This window comes from Jaculus jaculus, chromosome 12, assembly GCF_020740685.1.
Source record: "Jaculus jaculus isolate mJacJac1 chromosome 12, mJacJac1.mat.Y.cur, whole genome shotgun sequence".
NCBI lineage: Eukaryota > Metazoa > Chordata > Mammalia > Rodentia > Dipodidae > Jaculus > Jaculus jaculus.
This window is the reverse complement of record NC_059113.1, coordinates 81287639-81295159: the sequence shown is the minus strand read 5'-3', so window position 1 is coordinate 81295159 and position 7521 is coordinate 81287639. Positions and strand designations below refer to the sequence as shown.

Below are 7521 nucleotides of genomic sequence, written 5' to 3'. Positions count from 1 at the left end.
TTTATTCTATAGTCCCCTAGACAAAACCCAAGTTTTCTCATAAGGTCAAGAATATAAGACTTGTAAATGTTTCAATAGTCAACCTAATAACTCACAGAGATAATGAATTAGATATGAGATATTGTGCATCAGACAAGAAAGTTCATCATTTTTAAACATCCATGGAATTCTATTTTGGAAAGAAAAAATAACATACAAGATGTCCCAAATTTAATGAAAGACAATAAATGTTCCATGAGTCTCAAGCTCAGTCAACATAGAAATGCTGTTGGTCACCAAAACCAAAATGATAAGAGCCAGTGACAGTAAAACAGTAAGCCACAAGAGCAGACAAGAGAACAATGTCAAACTAAACATTGAGAATAGTGATGCATTCAGTAACTATATTCCTAGAGACACCGAAGTCCAACAAAAATAAATAAATAAAACACTGAGCAGCATTCCGCATATGTTAAAAGAGACAACCCTATAAAGCTAGATTCCCAACAAACAAATGGAGTCCATGCTGCTGCCTTCTCGGCTCAGGCAGCTAGCAACTAGCCTTACATTTTATTTACCTGGCTGACCACTGGTGGCTACTTCTGGTGGTCAGCTGAATGACTTTATGTTTGCTTCCTAGTTTTGGGTTTGCTGAATACCAGGAGGCTGCACTAAGTCTACAGGGAAGTTCCTGGCTGTACAGCAAAGAAGTCCGCTGTTCATGGAGACTGTCAGAGGTAAACTGCTCAAAGGTCAGTCTTGGCCCCCCTTCTAAACAAATGTGCCTTTATTTCTTTTTACTTGTTTATTTATTTATTTTTTCTTATTTTTTTTTTCACTAAGAACATACTTTGTTCTTAATAGATGTGTTAGTACCATCTTTTCCTTCCTCCCTACCCCCATTCCACAAGAGGCCCTCCTCAGTGAGGTTACTGGTATTACCCATGGGGTTGTGGGTTATGCTGTGGAAGCAGCAGTTATAGGGGGGAAGACAGTGCCTCTGGGCATGGCATCCCAACCTGTGGTTCTTACAATCTTTCTGTCCCCCTTTTTGAAAAATTCCCTGAGTCGTGGTGGGTACACTTTAAGTCTATTTCAGTAATGCGCTCTCAGGAACCTCTGCATTCCTGCTTTGGTGTGTGTTGAGTATCCTCAGCATCTGTCTCCTTAACCCTGGCACTGCTTGTCAGGCTTACCATGGCAACAGCACTGATACTCATCCCCCCATTTTCTCTGTTGTTTAGCCTTGGCCTTGAATGAGATGTGAGGGGTGGTTCATCTCCTCAGGTCTCACAACCTTCTGTAAAAGAAAATAATGTTCTCCAATGGAAAGTGAAGTCAGCATAGGCTAAAGTGGGTAAGTGCTATTAATTTAGGTAGAGTTTGATGGCAGAAGAAGCTGGCCTGCCTTCACAGGATCAGGCTGGGAGAGAGAGAAGTACAAGCCAAAAGCCAAAAAGCCACATAGCATACTTCAGGAACTCCAGCTAGGCACACTTTGCACATCTTTAGATTGAAATCTGAAACCCACCACCACACCTTAAGAGCCACACAGTGATATTGCCTCCAGCCAAGTGACTGCAGATGCAAACTAAAAACCAACAACTGAATATATTGGGGGCCATCTATTCTATTCAAACCACCACACCTGCCTACTTTTGAGAACCTCATAGTTCTCTCTGATCGACAGCTCAATGTGGGTAGCATTTATTTCTGGTACTATAAGTTACAGGTCAGAGCCAGAATTTTTTAGGGTTAGGCTTCATCTCACCCTCTCTATGGCCATTCTTTGTGGGTGCTTCCCATATATTCCTGTTGAGGATTATATTGTCTAGTCTACCTTAAAGTAGAAAGGTTTCTGTGGTACCAGTTCATTTTAGGCTTAATTTTGTGCTTCTTTTGCCCCACCCTCCACTTCCCCTGCTTGCAAACCCTTCCATCCCTATTGCCTAGTCCTTTAGCTGGCTATCAGTATGCCAGGAACTCAAGATGATGCAGGTTAGAAAATGAAGCTGAGTGAGACCATGCAGTATTTGTCTTTCTATTCATTTTTCTTCAAATTTCATTGTATCATTTTTTTTTCTTACTACTGAGGAGAATTCCATTGTGTTTATGTAACACACCTTCATTATTCATTTAACCAATGATAGGCACCTGGGTTGATTCCAGTTCTTAGCTATAAACATGTTTGAGCAAATACCTCTGCGTTGATGTATGCAGCATTTAGGATAAATGCCGAGTAAGGAATAACTGTGTCAATTGTTCTATGTTCATCTGTTTGCAGGAATTTCCATATTGAATTCCATAGCATTTGTACGAGTTTGTACTCATACCAACAGTGAATGAGGGTTCCTATAGCCACACATCCTTACCAGCACTTCCTGCCTTTTGATTTTTTTTTTTTTTTTTTTTTAATGATTGCCATTCTTACTGGAGTAAGGTAAAATCTCATAGTTGATTTAATTTGCATTTCCCTGATGGTTAGGGATGTTGAACATTTTTTAAAGTGTGTGTTAGCCAGTTTATGTCTTCCTCTGAGAATAACTTATTCAGTTCTCGGCCCCATTGTTGGAGTGGGTTGTTTGATGTTTTTATTCTTTAGGTTTTTTTTTTTTTTTTTTTCATGAAAGAATGCACCAAACACATTCGCATTTATTTTTTTAAGCAAATGACAAAGACCCAGTTTACAGCTTTTTTAAACCTAAGTTTAACATTACATATTTAAACAATTGTCAGAACATACGAAGTTTCCAGCATTCATGCACAACTAGAAACATCCTTAACTTATACCAAACCAGAAATGTATTACCATTAAAGCAGTAATATCTTTCATTACTAAAATATTGAAAAAAACTGAAGTTCTTTCTGTAGCGAATCATCCAGGCAATGTTAACTTCACAGCAGGCTGACGCTGCTCGGCTCACATTCCAGACACAGTGGAGAGTAGGTCCATGCTGTGAGAGCAGTCTCATCCTGCACTGCTCCTCACAGGCTCACCTTAGATTACGTTTAATAAGAAGGCAAAGTGCGTAGAGATTACAACAATTGTGAAGACAAAAAAATGGTACTGTCGGGGCTGGAGAGATGGCTTAGCAGTGAAGTGCTTGCCTGTGAAGCCTAGGGTCCCTGGTTCAAGGCTCGATTCTCCAGGACCCACATTAGCCAGATGCACAATGGGGCCCAGGCATCTGGAGTTCCTTTGCACTGGCCAGGAGGTCCTGGAGCACCCACCCACCCTCTCCCTCTCTCTCTCTCTCTCCCCCCCCCCTCCATATATATATCTGCCTCTTTCTCTGTAATCGCTTTCAAATAAATAAAAATAAAAGAAAAAAAAATAAGTAAATGGTCCTATCGTGTGGTCCCAACAATAAACGCAAAAAGTCTATGACAAACAGGGGCTCCAATGAGCTGTTTATAAATACTTTAGATTAGGTAGAGTTATACTGTAAGTAGAGTTCGTTTGAAATCTTCAAAAAAAAAAAAAATGTTCCTGTTAATCCTCAAATGGTGCTTGTTATGGTTTAACATTTCTGTTAAATGCCTGCGTTGAGTTACTTGTTATCCAAGCATAACAGCTGCTCCTTACCATTTATCATTAAGGACTTTAACTGGCCATCTTCTTCAACTCCTAGCCTTTCCTCACCATTCTCCACAATTCTGTTGGATCAAATGACGAAAATCCACCTGCAAATGATGGAAACCCAGTGAAGACAGAGAAGAAGGAGCCTGTGCGTCAGTTTCTGCTTCCTCGGGACCTCTTTGGTTCCCAAAAAAGTCATCAAATGGGTCTTCAAGGAAGTCAAATGAAAATGGGTCCCTTCCACCAAAAAATTCCCTGAAGACATCTTCTGGGTTCTGGAACGTGAAGCCAAACTCAAAAGGACTGTCAAAATGACTTCCATCTCCTCCACCACCACCATTTAATCCTTCTTTGCTGTATTTGTCATAGATGCCTCGTTTTTTAGCATCTGATAGCACCTCATAGGCCTCGGCTACTTGTTTAAACTTTCTCTCTGCTTCTTCTTTATTCTCAGGATTGTTATCTGGGTGGCACTTTAGTGCCAGTTTCCGATATGCCTTTTTGATATCCTCAGGTGAGGCATGTCTCTGCAGGCCTAGAACTTCATAACAATCCGCCATGTTTTAGCAGATTGTTGGAACAAGTCCAAGGACATGGCGGGTGGCAAGGCAGGCTCCTGGCGCCTCTGGAGCAACTGCGCTGGTGGTGTGTGTGGGTGGGGGGAGCTATTCTTTAGCTTTTTGAGTCCTCTGTAGATTCTAGGTATTAGGCCTCTATCCATGGCATAAAACATTCTGTGGGGAATATATTGGCTTTGTTTATGGTATGTTTGTGCAAAAGCCTTTTAGTTTCATAAGTCACCATTAGTTGAGTAATTAATTTCCTGGGCTACTTAGAGTTTTGTTCAGGAAATCTTTCCCCACTGTTATATCATATAGTGTTCCTCCTATTTTTTCCCACTAGAAGAAGAGTTTCAGGTCTTATATTGAGGTCTTTAATCCAGTTATATTTGATTTTTGTGTATGGTGAGATGAGTGAGCCTACCTTCATTTATCTACATATGCTTATCCAACATGTCCAAACCATTTTTTTGAAGATGCTATCTTTTCTCCAGTGTATGATATTGGCACTGTTGTCAAATATCAAGTAGCTATGGTTACTTAAGATCCAGGTATTCAATTATGTTCCATTGATCAATATTTCTGTTTTTATGTCAATAGCATGATGTTTCTGTTGTTATTGCTTTAGATTGGGTATGGTGATAGTGGAGCTCTTGATGTAGGGTTGATTCCAGCTCTTAGCTATTACCAATTGAGCCGCTAAAAACATGGTTGAGCAAATCTCTCTGGCCTGTGGTTTGAAGGTTTTAGGATAGATGCCCAGTAAGGGAATAACTGGGTATGTTGGTATCTCTGTAGTCATCTTTTTCAGGAGTCTCCATATTGCTTTCCAGAGTGGTTGTCCCATCTTACATTCCCACCAACAGAGGATGAGTGTTCCTACTTCTCCACAGCCTCGCCAGTGTTTCCTTTCATTTGATTTTTTGATGTTTGCTATCCTTACTGGGGTAAGGTGGAATCTAATTGTTGTTTTAATTTGCATTTCTCTGATGGTTAGGGATGATGAACATTTTCTTAAGTGTGTGCTTGCCATTTGTATTTCTTCCTCTCTGAACTGCCTGTTCAGCTCTTTGCCCCATTTTGTGAGTGGGGTGTTTGACTGTTTACTGTTTAGATTTTTGAGTTCTTTGTAGATTCTGTAGATTATTCCTCTGTCAGTTGGATAACCAGCAAATATTTTCTCCCATTCTGTGGGTAATCTATTGGCTTTGTTTATTGTATGCTTGTCTGTAAAAAAACACTTCAACTTCATGTGATCCCATTGATTGAGTGGCTGTTTAAGATTGTAAGCTGCTGGGGTTTTGTTCGGGAAGTCTTTTTCCATTCCTGTATCATGGAAAGTACTTCCTATACTTTCTTCCAGTACTAGTCGAGTTTCTGGTCTTATATTGAGGTCTTTGATCCATTTGGACTTGAGTATAGTGCATAGCAAAATTTGTGGATCAAGTTTCAGTTTCCTGCCTATGGTTATCCAGTGTTGCAGCACCATTTGTTGAAGATGCTGTCATTTTTCCAGCCTATATTGTTAGGGCCTTTGTCATATATCAAGTAGCTATAGTTGCTTGACCCAATGTTGGGGTCCTTGAGTCTATTCCATTGGTCTATACTCATTTCTATGCTAGTAACATGCTGTTTTTATTACTATGGCTTTCTAATATAGCATTATATCAGGTATGGTGATGCCTCCAGAGATATTTCTTTTGCTGAGCATGTTTGGATATTCAAGGCCTTCTGCCTTTACGGATGAAATTAGAGATCATTTTTTCTATCTCTGTGAAGAACACTGTTGGGATTTTAATTGGAATTGTATTAAATCTGTATATTGCCTTTGGTAGGATTGCCATCTTCACAATGTTAATTCTGCCTATCCAGGAGCATGGGGCGCGGGGCGGGGGGGAGTGTCTTTTCTCAAGTCCTGTTCAATTTCTTTTTTGATTGTTTTTATGTTTTCATTGTATAGATCTTTCAATTCCTTGCTTAACGTTATTCCAAGGTATTTTTGTTGTTGTTGTTGCTATTAAAAATGGGACTATGTCCCTTATTTCTTTCTCTGTATCTTTGTCATTTGCATATAAAAAGGCTACTGGTTTTTGTGCATTGATTTTGAATCCTGCTACTTTGTTACAGGAGTTAATCACCTTCATGAGTTTTGGGATGGAGTCTCTCGGGTCTCTTACATATACAATCATGTCATCAGTGAATAGAGATAACTAAACTTCTTGTGTTCCAAATTGTAACCCTTTTATTTCCTTCTTCTGTCTTATTGTTTGAGCTAAGACTTCAAGTACTATATAGAAGAGCAGAGGTGAGAGTGGACAATCCTGTCTTGTTCCTGATCTTAATGGTAATTCCTCCAGTCTCTCTCCATTAAATATTATTTGAGCCTAAGGAGCTTTGTATATTGCCTTTATTATGTTAAGATATGAACCAACCATGCCAATTCTCTCTAATATTTTGATCATGAAGTGATATTGTAGCTTGTCAAAGGCCTTCTCTGCATCTATCAAAATGATCATGTGGTTTTTGTGTTTATCCTTGTTTATATGGTGTATTACATTGACAGATTTCCATATGTTAAACTTCCCCTGTGCTCCTGGGATGAATCCCACTTGATCAAGGTGGATAATGCTTTTGATGTGTTGTTGGATTCGGTTTGCGAGGATTTTGTTCAGGATCTTTGCATCAAAGTTCAACAGGAAAATGGCCTGGTAATTTTCTTTTCTTGTGGCATCTCTGACTGGTTTTGGAATTAGGGTGATACTAGCTTCATAAAAGGAGTTGAGTAGCATTCCCTGTTCTCCAATTGTGTGGCACCGTTTGAGGAAGATAGGTTGAGTTCTTCCATGAAGGTTTTATAGAATTCAGCAGACAAGCCATCTGGTCCTGGACTCTTCTTTTTAGGGAGGTTTTTTATTACTTTTTCAATCTCAGTAAGTGTCAGAGTTTTGTTTAGGAGATTAATCTGCTCTGAGTTTAGTTTTAATAGATGGTATGCATCCAGGAATTTATCCATCTCCTCCACATTATCCAGTTTAATGGAGTAGAGGTTTTTGAAATAACTCCTGATGATTCTCCCAATTTCACTTATCTCTGTTGGGATCTCTCATTTCCATTTTGAATTTTGTTAATTTGAAGCATCTCTTTTTTTTTTTTTTTTTTTTTGATTGATCAAAATGGCCAGGGGTTTTTCAATCTTGTTTATTTTTTCAAAGAACCAGCTCCTTGTTTCGTCAGTTGTCTTAATTGTTTTCTTAGTTTCCAACTCATTAATTCCTGCTCTGATTTTAATTACTTCTTTTGTTCTAGAGCTCTTTAGGTTGGACTTTTCTTGCTTTTCCAGTGCCTTTAGGTGGATGGTTAGGTTATTGATTTGGGATCTCTGTCTTTTTAAATTTTTTTTTA

At 39.1% G+C, this 7521-nt stretch overlaps 1 pseudogene; it reads right to left on the bottom strand.

Moving 5' to 3' along the window:
- Positions 1-3530: 3530 nt before the first annotated feature.
- Positions 3531-4119, bottom strand: LOC101616614 (annotated as a pseudogene).
- Positions 4120-7521: the final 3402 nt, after the last annotated feature.